Raw genomic sequence first — 12,352 nt, 5'->3', positions numbered from 1 at the left:
ATCTGGAGCTCCTGTTGGGAGTGAGCAGGAGCTGTGTGGGCACTCCCTCCTCCCAAATTACCTGAGATTTAAAGAGACAGGCCACAAAGTCCTGCCTGCTCAGGTCATGCGTCAGCTGCAACTCTCTCCACCCTGGAACTCTCCCCTTGATCCTAGGCCTTCAAAGAGATTAAAGAGCTGGCCCCTGGACTTTGGGACACCCAGTGACCTTTTTCTGGGAAGGCTCTCTTGAGGGACTCTTGGCTGCGAGGAGGAGCCTAAGCAAGGAAAGGCCTTTTGCAGGATGGAGGGGCTTCTGCCTGTCTCTACTCAAGTCCTAGGGGTTTAAGTTCTCTCGACTCTCAGGGTTAAATGTCTTGACTGGCCCAGAACAGGTATATAAATAACGAAGACTTAGGTCTCAGCCACGCTGAGTTGACAACTGCTTTCTGTAAAGAACCAGACAGTATATGTAAGTGTTTTAGGTGTTGTAAGCCTGGTACAGTCTCTAATGAACACTCTTTGCTGCTTGGCTGTGGGTTTTCTATATCACCACTACATAAAGATGTAAAATCCATTCCCAAGCTAGCGAGTCAGGGTTTAAAATTTAGCCATGGAAGAATGTGCATCTGGTGGTAGTGGGCTACCAGACAAGACACAGGTTGGGCCCAGTGAGGGGGCACCTACCTGTAATCCCAGCACTATGCAGGTAGGGGCAGAAAATAGAAAGATAGAGGCCAGCCAGTGCTATGCAGTGAGGCCTTGTCTAGAAATAAAAGGTATAAGAATGCCTAGTTAAATCTGATTGGGGGGATAAATACAATTTTTTTATATGCTCTGGCAACTTTCTCAGAGACACTGGGTCACTGCCACTAGGCCCTATAACTGAGTGTGTCCACACAAACTCAGAGTGACCATATGAGATGGTTCTTATCTATATTTTTCCCATGGAGAAAACTGAGGTTCAAAGTGCTAAAGTGAGCCCCTAAGGTCACAGAAGTGACTGGTGGAGCCCCAAATCATGCCTGACTCCATAGTCCACCTTGTTTATGCTTCCCAAGGTATTTGCTCTAGTGGGAAAAATCATTTCTGCAGAGGTGAGAAGGTCTGCACAGACGTGGTCACAGGTGTCCTTGGTCACAACATTGTACCTCAGCAGGGTCCACCCAGAGGCTTATTCTGCTCATTTTCCCTGTATGGAAGAAGCGAAGCTCTGTCTTTTTCAAAATTCTGCTGCCATCCAGGGACCAGTTAGCTGACATGGCACCCGGCTTTCTAAAGTCATAGGTGTCTGTGTGTCAATTTCCAACTGAAGCTTGTTTTTTCCCATGTCTCACTCAAAGATCAGGAAGGCTCAACAAGGGACATGTGTGTGTGGTACAGTGAGTGTCTAATGTGCAGGTGGTATGTACACATGTATGTGGCACGCCTGTGCTCTGTGTGTTGTGTGTTCTGTGTGTGTTGTGTATATGTGATGTGTCTGACATATGGTATGTCTAGTATGTATATTTTGTGGGTGCCTTTGATCTGTCCTTGGTGCTTTCTGTGTGCAAGCTTCATGCTTACTACAATACTCTAGGACATGTATGGGAAATCTTGTGTATATGTATGTAGAATATACAATGTATGTATTGTGTGTTTGTTGGTATTGTATGTGTTGTGTTTTTCATATGTACTATATGCATATAATGTGTGCTTTTCATGTAATGTTCATGGTGCATGAAGTACGTGTGCTTGTTTGTGCTTAATAGGCATATAATAATGGTGTGTTGTGTATGTCTAGTATCTAAGTGTGGTATGTATGACGCAGTATGTATTTGCTTGGTGGGATATGTCACATGTGTTGTGTGGGTTAGTTTTTACGAGCATGCTGAAGCATGGGTGGGGAGGAGCCTCTGGGGAGCAAAAGTGAGGTCTCTCTGTGGGTGGTGTATGGAAGGGCCACCTTCAGAAAGAAACCACTCATGTTACTGCTCTTGGGCCTAAGGCCAGGCCATACAGCCCTGAGCAAACAATGCACTTCGATTAGCTGCCTTCCCCACCCACCTAGGGGTCAGTGAGTTCAAGCTGGGTGGGGGGGAAGTCTAGAATCCAAACCTTGAACCCAGGACCTTTGTGCCCATTAAGCCAAGTGTTTGTCTAATGCGGACCCACCCCACCTTCCCTGTGCTCTTCAGCTCCAGGAAAAGACCCCAGTTTCGGCGCTAGTGGAAGAGCAGGTAATGCAGCAAGGCTTGTACCCTGCTGGGGAGCGTTACAACAGGAAGCTTAAAAGAAACAGTAACTCTCTAATACCCTTTCCCCTTCTTCCTCAGCTTCCTGCACCGGGCTTTGCTGTTGTACAGGTGTTACTGCTGGCGGAACACTCACAATAGTATCCGAGTGAGTAGAGACACAAATGGGCTTGGTGGTCACAAACTCAGACGTCAAAGCTCTCTGTCTTTGTACCCCACAGCCTGCTCTTAGGGTACGGTGAGACTGTGGACTCATGTCTCCACCAAGGCCTGATCACAGCACCTTCCTCCCTCACTCCCAGTCTTGTAGTTGAGTGGTACGGTCACCACGCCTCCTGGGCTGCTGGTTCTGAGGGGACAGAAAGCATTCTGAAGAGGGCTTGGCTTTGTCCCTATGCCACCACTAGGCAGTATTGTGCACTTATGAGAGAGAGAGAGAGAGAGAGAGAGAGAGAGAGAGAGAGAGAGAGAGAGAGAGAGAGAGAGAAGAATTCATCTGGTAGCCCAGGGAACCAGGGAATTCATTTAGCAGCCGAGAGCCACAGGGTGTCTTTATGCTGCAGACTGTGTTGGAGTGAAGAGAGCTCACTCTGTCTCAGAGACTGGCCTCAACTTGAGAGACTTGTAATCTCACTCTTTCTAAATCTATTTCTTCAGTGACAAATCTGAGGAGACTTGTGACACTATGCCTGCCAATCATCAGTCCTTTCCGTAAGTAGCTTCTTCTCTGTTGGTCAGCAGACAGTGAGGACCATCCTGAAGTCTAGAACAGACCAAAGTGCTGTGCAGAAACTGTTCTCTCTGGTTCTTCTTGCTTTGGGCTTAACCTCACCTCCAGCTCTAATCCGGGGAGAGGGCCATAAATATATTACTGGCCACTTCTAGGGGTCACATGCAGGGGGACTAGAGATGTTAATGAGATTCTGTGTGTTTATCTGGGCTTAAGTTTGAGAATGGGTCTGAAAAGCCAATTTCTGTATTTGGCATTGTCGCTGAATCTGGGTACTGTGCATACTGTCTGCCCGTAGGACCTGATGCAGGCATCTCCTAACGCTCAGCAGCATCTGAACCTCCAGCCACTGGGTGACAGTAGCCTTTTCTGCCAACGTCTTCATGGGCTTTCACTGAGAGTCACTAATAAAGAGTGTGTGTGTGTGTGTGTGTGTGTGTGTGTGCACGCATGCATACATGTGTGTATGTGTGTTATACTTACTTGGCTAGTGAATATGCAGAATTTACTTTGTAGGTATATGATATGTATGTAGTGTGCTATATGTGCATCTGGGTGTGTGTATTGTATATGTCATAATGTGTGAAGTGCACACATAGAATGAACTAACTATATGTAGAGGTGGTACACAGTATGCTTGGGGTTTTATGTTTGTGGTATATAGTATTATTTGTTATGTGTACAGTGTGTATATGTGTGGGCTATGTAGTATTACATGCTATGTGTGTATTTAGCACATGAATGTGTATATGTGCTGAATGTATATGTAATGTGCTGGTGTATGTATACATGTGGTTTGTATTGCATACATGTTGCACAATATGTTTGTTGTATGTGGTATGTACTTATGAATGCGTGTGTTCGGTACTGTGGGACATGTATACACGTATATATGTGTTTTACTATGTGTGACTTGTATGCCTACATGTATTATATGTGTATGTGTTGCATGTTGAGTATATATGTGTTGTATTGTGTTATGCACATAGGAGAGCACAGTTTGTTTGCATGTGTGGGTTGCACATGTGTCGTATGGGGCTGTACATCCATAGCTAAAGCTCTATGGAGTCTGTGGAACTCTGAATTTTTAGCTTCTTGGACCTCTCCAGCCCTCCTCTCACTGATTCCAGTGACTCTCTCTGGGCCCTCCTGAAAGGTGTACGGCCAGTTTGGTCAGCAGAAGGCCTAGCCTGCTGGCGGCTGGCAAGTAGTGGGGTCTTCAGGGATGGAGCTAGGGCAGGGCAGTAAGGGCAGTGAGGGCAGAAACAGCGCTTGCCGAGAGTGGAGTTTGTTCCAGTCACTGGGTTCAGAAGCCCTGAGTGCCAGCTCATAAAGCCAGTGGAGGTTAGCAGGTGAGCGGGCACATCACACGCACACACACCAGCGCTACCCACAGGTTGCCGTGTCTGATGTGGAGGTGGCAAGCTGGTCTTTAGTTCTGGCTCTGTTGTGTCCCTGTCTGCGACTGGAAGACAATTTGTGCTGAAACCCTTCAAGGTCCCTTTCAACTCGAACTACTTGTGATTCTGAAGAAATCTGAAGGTGTGGTTTCATGTGTATATAGAGACACTCCAGGTCTCACAAGTCAGGAGGTCTAATTCATCGCAGAACTTCCGTACGTCTGTCCCCTAAACATGCCTTTGCTCATTTTCCTTTCCCCTGTCAAACCACAGTAGCTCCATTAGCTTGCTCTGCAGCCTCATTTCCTGCTGCCTCCTACCCTGGCCCCACTGAGCCTTGAGAAGCGTGGTGGCGATTCACACTCTGCCTCTTCAGAAAGTTCTAGCAAAGGAAAGTGGCTGGAAGGCCAAGGTGGTGGCTGCGGGCCCCTGGAAAGGCAGAGGCTATACCATGGAGCTACTTCTACTTTCTAATGTATATGTGTGTACATTTTTGGGGGGACAGGAATTGATGTAGTCTTCATGTGAAAATGGATCAGTGTGCTGAAGCAATGATTCTTTTCTTGAGTGTGGGTGAGTACTGTGTAAGTGTGCATATGTCTATTATCTGGTTTCCTTCCAATGGTCCATACATTTCAAATTCCACCTTGCTCCATGCTTTACATGATTCATCCAGAGGTCATACATACATGTATGGATGGGGGCATCTACCCTCCTATTGTCCCCTTGCTGGTACTGACTACTCAATCTGACCCTGTCACCTTCCTATCCACGTTACCAGTGGAAGACTGTGTGGCTCCACCTTGATGAGGTAGGGTGCGTCCTGGGTGCAATGACCATAGACTGGTCCCACCTTGAGAATGCTCATGCTGATGGTGGCGCCTGTCTGGCCCTGTCAATGCGTCTGGCACGTGTTCCTTAGTTTCCCACCCGGAAGATATCAGGGAGGGTCTGAGTGCTAGTTTTGAGGAACTTGTGATGGCTTCCATGGCTCCTTGAAAGAACTTTGTACTTTAGAGGAAGATGGGGGATCCCAGGGACCCCACAGCTCTGACCTCACTCACTCAACATCTGGGTAGACGTGACTTAGGCCCCAGTAGGGGCCCGCTGGAGATATGGATGTGTGAAAGAAGGTATCAAAGTCCACAGCCTGCCCCTGGGTGAGCCACTGGTCCTGCAGCCTTGTTTTCCCCAGGTCTGTTTTTGTTCTGCTCCTTCCGTCTTCATCTCTCCTCCTCACCAACCGTGAGGTCGTGTGCCTTCCAAAATTGGACCTCGACCTTCTCAGCCCCCCTCACTGCACCTGTATCTCTGGTCTGCAGAACCAAAGCGGAGGAAGACTACAGACGTGTGTGCAGTCCTCCAAGTCAATGAGCTTTGCCAAGCTGTAGGGAATGTGCTAAGGTGGGTCAGCTTCCGAGAAGAGAAAGGCAGGGAGAGCGAGCCATTGATTTTTCGCTGTGACAGCTGCATTCCAGCTTCAAAGCTGTGAGAACTCACTGGGTGACTGGAGAGTCACTGACCAGCAGGGTTCCTGATTTGGAAAACTAAAGACTCAGTGTCTTATGGCCCCTGCTTCTCACTAATTCCACTGTCCTTTCAGGCCACCCTTCACCCCAATCTCTGTGTGAAGGAAAGAAGGCATTGCATTCTCCTATGGAGGAGCTTCTCAGAAACGGATCTCCCCTCTGCTCACCGCAGGCGCTGCACTAAGTAGGGAGGAAAAAGGGAAGGCAGCAGGGTGAATCTGGGCAAACAAGCTCTGGATCACCTTCTAGCTCTGGGTGGGCAACGGATGATGATTCCCAACCTCGGCAATTTCCAGAATTCCCCAAAATCAAAACAGAGGTGGAAACAAGGTGAATAGCCTCTCCGGCCAATCAAGAGTGAGCCAGCTTGCTATCCAGGGCAGTGTCTCCGAGTTTCGGGTTCAAACCCACCATCTGTTTCTACTCTATATGAATCATCTGTTCACTCAGCCAAAGATCTGGGGAGGTGGACACAACACCACTGAGCCTAAAAGAAACAGTATTGTTTAGGGCTCATGAGACGGTCGTGCATATCTTTGTGGCTGCTCAAACCCAACCCACCGTGGAAAGTGCGCATTCGCATTCGATTCTAGCCACAGCCCTTCAGAAGCAGCTCTGCCGGGGCGCGTTTTATCTCTGATCTTTCCCCGATTGGTTCCCACCTGCACTTACTCTCTTTTTTTTCTCCCCACCCCAACAAACTCAGTGAAAGGGCAGCCGGTGATAAGAACTCTTTCAAATTCTATTTATTCAACACGAGCACTCGCCGAAGCACCCCACCACCTTCGTCATAAAACCAAGCAAAAAAAAAAAAAAGCCAGACTTGTAAAAGAGTAGGGGTGATTGTTTAATGTGTGTAGACATGTGTAAAACTGGGAGGGGACGGCTTCCTCTTTCTGGATGGATGCTGCTGGTGTAAGGGTCCACGGTGGGATAGAGGAGGCATGTCTGAGACTGGGGTAAGATTCTGAGCCCTGGAATCAAATGCAAGCCTCTGGTTCTCACAGGTGGGGAATTGTAGCTCAGCCTATGATGAAGAGGAAGCTGAGGTCCACAGTCAGCATGGTTCAGAGTGCAAGTTACCACCAAGCTGGGTACAAGGGGCTGGATGGGGTTCTGTGCTAGATACCTGAGTAGGGTGTGGTGGGAGGCTCAGAGGAAAGTGGAGAGGCAGCGGCCGAGGGGGCCAAGAAGAGGTGACCTGGCGAAGAACAAGGCAGGGCCTGAGGCCAAACAGCACATTCTCTAGGTGACTGTTGGGCAATTCTGGGTCTACCTGGGCAGAGAATGTGCGGTCCTTGGTCAGTCACTAAAATAACAGGAAACAGAAAGAAGGCGGTGTGGGGGAGGGGAGGAAGTGGAGGGATCTTAGCTGTTCTGCAACTCCTGCCCATGCCCTCCCTGGCACCAGGCACAGCCCCAGAACAAGGGGCAAGGTGCTGGCCCATGTACAGGTCCCTATATACACTAGGATATGGATGACTGAAGAAGCCACTGGTGCTTCTACTGTGATTGTTTAGCGTAGTTGTACTAGAACATGCATTGGGCTGTCAGGGCTAAGAACAGAGCATGAGATGAGTGACCATCAGCTAGAATACGCAATGAGCTCTCGATAGGGACCGTGTCACACAGTCATCACATTGTCACATAGCCACATGCTGTCCGTGGGGAACAATTCTCCTGCGTGCCTCCCATTCGCCTTCCTCTCCTTCCTTCTGTCTCCAAGCTGCTGGAAGATTCGGCAACCATTTTTGCTGTCTGGCTGGTCCATAAGGTCTTGTGCACAGATCAGAGTGTACAAGGACACTGCCAGAATACAGGACTGCCAGTGAGAGTTAACATCCAAATCACTGGTGCCTGAGTCTTGACCACGGTTGTCTGTCCGTACGGAGGGCAATCTACTAAAGCAGATTGCTTGTGAGAGGTATACAAGTATCCATGGGCTAGCATAGCTTCAAAGTCTCGCTGGGTTTCAGAATTTGAAGAGAAGGTGGTGACCCACATGCCTGGGTTGGATTCATCCACGTGTCCATATAGATGAGGGAGATTAGTCTTTCCAGGAGCCCATAAGCCCTGGATTATCTTCCTACTCTGAACTACTCCAGCCTATGACTTCAACTGGACAGCCTAAGAATCGGCTTCCTTGTCTGTAAATTGGAACATTCATCCTTCCCTGTTAACTTTATAGGGCTGTTGTTAGAATGTAGGTGATAATGGACATGAAAAGATTTAATATACTATAAAGTGTGGTAGGAATGTAAGCCACTTGCGCGTGATCATCTTTGTTTGGGTGGGAGTATTTGAAACTGGAGACTCTGAGAGGTAGCTTTCTGACAGACAAAAGACCTGTCTTGTCTCGAGCTGCCATCTTATAATGGAAGCATTGGCTTTGAGGCCAGAAACCTTATAGTGTAAAGTCAGATTCAGTTAATTTCTGCTTGGGTGATCTTGGGAAAACAGTCCACCTGTCTGAGACACAACTTCCTTGTCTACAAAATGAGCACAGTAACAGTCACTTCACCTTGGGCAAGAAACTCACCTTTCTCTGGCCCTTTATTGCCTGTCTGTGAATGAGAATAGCAATTAACTGATGGGCTTGTAGGAATTAGAGGCAGGTGTACAGGGCACCTGGCCCCTTTTCCCTATACAGTAATAGCCTCTGTTTTGAATCCCTTGGTTTTCTCAGGCTCTCTTCCTGTCCTAGAGCCCTTTTCAAAACTAGGTTAACTCCCATGAACAAGCTCTCCATTCCATTTAGGAGGGAAACAGATCCAAATCTTGGCTGTTTCACCTACACAGGTAAGTTTCTATACGGCACATTGCATGTCTTACTTCATCCATCCCGAGGAGCGCTTAACCAGGCCATTGACTTTTGTGGAGGAGAGACTCTCGGCTCAAATCGGTATGATTTTTCCATGGTAGGCTCTTTGTTCACATCAGCCCTCTCCAAGCGCAAGAAGATGCTTTAACCTTCCTAATGCTGCAACGCATTAATATCATCCCCCATGTTGTGGTAACACCCAACCATAAAATTATTTTCTTTTTTTTTCTTTTTTCTTTTTGGTTTTTTGAGACAGGGTTTCTCTGTCGTTTTGGAGCCTGTCCTGGAACTAGCTCTTGTAGACCAGGCTGGTCTCGAACTCACAGAGATCCGCCTGCCTCTGCCTCCCGAGTGCTGGGATTAAAGGCGTGCGCCACCACCGCCCGGCCATAAAATTATTTTCATTGCTGCTTTATATCTGCAATATTTCTACCCTGGTGAATCGTGATGTACATACATGTCTACATTTTCCAATGGTTTTAGGGGACCCCTGTGAACATGTCATTCAATCCCTCCAAAGGGATATTTATCTGCAGGTTGAGAACGGTTGCCCTAAGTGGCCTACCCTTTATCCCCAGCTCATTCACTGAAGGGCAGCCCAAATGCTGTGCATTTCGTAGCCAGTTCTGCCGATCCAGACTCTTTCCTGATTTTGTGTTCCACCTCTCTTCTGCTCAGAGTGCGTGGCGACCTACACATGAGCAGCCTTCCTTCCTCCACTACTTCCTCCACTCTCAGATCCCCCAAGGAAGAGGCCAAACCACACTGTATTCTTCTCTATTCCCATTAGTGCACTTGGCCTAGTGTTGAACTATGGTTTGTGAACAACGAACTGTGCCAAGGGGATTTACAAATCATTTAGTATGTATATTTGCTTTCCAGGGTGAAGTGAGATCAGTGGGGAGGAGAGGGTCCAGAATGTGGCAAAAACTAATGGGTGGAGGAGCCCATGGGCGTTGGGGGCGTTAGTGAGTCCACAGTGTCAGGCCATCTGCTCCTAAAAGATTTATTGTCTTGGAAGTGGTCAGGGTACAGCACATGCGGTAAAGAAGGGGGGGGGGGGCGGAGGCACGTAGCAAAGGCACGTATGTCTCAAGTATGTCCCAAGCTACTGTCACCTTTTCTGATATGAGCTACCCCCTCCTAGGTACCTTTAATCTGGTGGGAGGAGGTGACCCTTGTGTTAGGAATTTTCCTAAAGCGAGCTCTTAGCCCACACAAAAATCCAATCAAGCCAAATCACAAACAAGCCAAATTAAAAAATATCCAGGTTTAATGGGATTCCTGCACTCTCTGGTGGCCCCGATGGGAAATCGTGAACACGACCATGGAGGGAGGGCGAGGGGACTTTCTAGGGAGCAGTTTAAATAGACTGGGGGAGTGGTCAAGATTTTGGTGGGCTGTCTTGACCCTCCTCCCGGGAGGGGACTCCAAAGATGGAGGCCAGAGACGAGGACTTACACCTTGGACTTGCAACTATCACAGTGGTTTAAGGATCCAGTTTTTGCCATGAGTGAGAAAGAATAAGGAGAGTTCCATGAAAGGAAAAGAAGCACATTTAATCTCAGCCCTCCTTTGCAGCTTCCTCCTCTGAAATTATCTTATATCTTTCCTCCTAAGGGAGGAAAACTGAAGGCCTAGGAGAGGTCTGGAGTCTAAGGAGTCTTTCAGAGGAGTTAATCATCCACTGGGGATTAGAGTTTTTAACCCTAGGTCTCAAGAAGGGCCTAGAGGCCACAGACGGTTTCATGATATTTCTTTGATATGTGTTTTATTCTTATTCCTTTTACTTATTAACACTGAATTAGGAGGCAACTGGGCACTGAAGGAAAACAGAGGGAATAAGAACAGGCAGAGCCAGGCGCAGGTTAAGGTATTGCAGTGCCTCCTTGCACCATAAAATCTCAGCCTGCACGCTTTTACATGCATGCTGCCTGCTTTCACATGCATGCTGCTGTTTTGTCATCGCAACTGTGCCAGGTAGACAAGTCAGAAATCAAGATGATCACTTACTCCTAGCCAAGTTCCCTCAGCTAATCCCATTAGCAGAGCTGGGGGTTGGAACTGAATCTTTTCCGGACTGTATTGTCCCTGAAGGACCTAGCTCTAGACAGGGCTCCATTCAATGACAGGAAAGGAGTATACGGGTTCCTGAGTTGGCCTTTCATATGCTTAGGACCTAAGGTGGTAACTCGCCAGAGAAATCTGCCCTGGGACTAGGAGAAGGAACCATGTTGCTGTGATGAACACATGTGTCAGCCTCATAGTTGACTTCGTAGATGGCTGAGCAAGGTGTCAGGAGTGAGGCCCCAGAAAGCAGGGAATGAAGGGTAGCTTTATTGGATAAGGTTGGTCCTCAGGAGTCACTAAGAAGGACCCTTCTACCTGTCACTGCTTGGGGAGGAGCAGACTCGCAACATTCTATTTCCAGCTGCTGCTGCCCAGCCTTGCACAAGCCTCTGTACCCTCAGGCCCAATTGGCTCTAATTGCCGCCTCCTCCATTCTGGGATGACAAAGAAGACTACAAGCAGGGTAGAGAAGGTGTGTCCAACCTTTCCCCAGGTGGCTCCTGCCTGGTTGTTATGCCAAGCAGAGATGGGAGGGGGCACATAGCTTGAACCTCTCCCACTGGGGTGACTCTTACTTATCACCTGGTCAAAGTGTTCCTTACCTTGCACGGTTTTCACCTGTTCTTCATTAACCTTTAAGGAACAAGTATGGGAATAAGAGGTAAATAATTCATGACCCTACGTCAAAGTGTTCTCTCAGCTTTTCAGAGTGATCCCCATGGGCTAAAGGACCAATGCTGGCTCTCCTCTCCAGCTCCCTTTCTCTCCCTGGCCTAGGCCAAACACACCCTCCTCTGGGGTCTTACTAACCAGCCACGTTTCCCCCTTTTCACCCTCCTCTCTTCCCCACCTCCCTCAGTTCTAGTCCCTTGTGTTTTATCTTGCATTTTTTATGTACACGAACCCCCCTGAAAGCACACTGATCTCTGGCCTTTTAGATCAGCACTGAAGTTAGCCATTGTTCAGGTGCGGCTCACCTTCCTCACCAGAACCCAGAGCCTGGTCAAGCCAATAACATATTTTGCAAACATCTTTAAGTTCAGTGATACCTGTAGGAACAAAACATCTTCATCCCTCCCCTGCCTCTGGCCTATGAGACACGCAGGAGCGAGCGTTTCCTGCATTCTCTTCTGAAGGAACCAGGAAGGAGGCAGGGCAGGACAGGGAAAGGGGAACCACTTGCAGCCTTATTGGGACAGTTCTGTAGGCAAGAACAGCAGGGTTTCTCTTACTCCCCCCCCCCCCCCTTTACTTTGTCTGGAGCCCAGGAAGCAGGAAAAATGGATAATCTGCCCCCTGCTTTAACCCTTCAGTGCATGGGGCATTTGCTACATCTGCAGGGACTTGGAGACTAGGAGCTCACTCAAATGCTTCTCACAGAGGGCATCACACACAGCACACAGGTATCCTCCGAAAGTTCCATCCAGAGACTGCTATGGGAGTCTTCCTACTCTTCATTCTCATGTCTCCTCCTCTTTCCTTTAAATCTTGGATTCCTACTGCTCTTTCTCTCTCTTCCTCTGCGCTCTCTCTCTCTCTCTCTCTCTCTCTCTCTCTCTCTCTCTCTCATACACATGTGTATACCTAAA

The sequence above is a fragment of the Chionomys nivalis genome, chromosome 1 (assembly GCF_950005125.1).
Source record: "Chionomys nivalis chromosome 1, mChiNiv1.1, whole genome shotgun sequence".
Lineage (NCBI taxonomy): Eukaryota > Metazoa > Chordata > Mammalia > Rodentia > Cricetidae > Chionomys > Chionomys nivalis.
Note: the sequence above shows the minus strand (reverse complement) of the source record.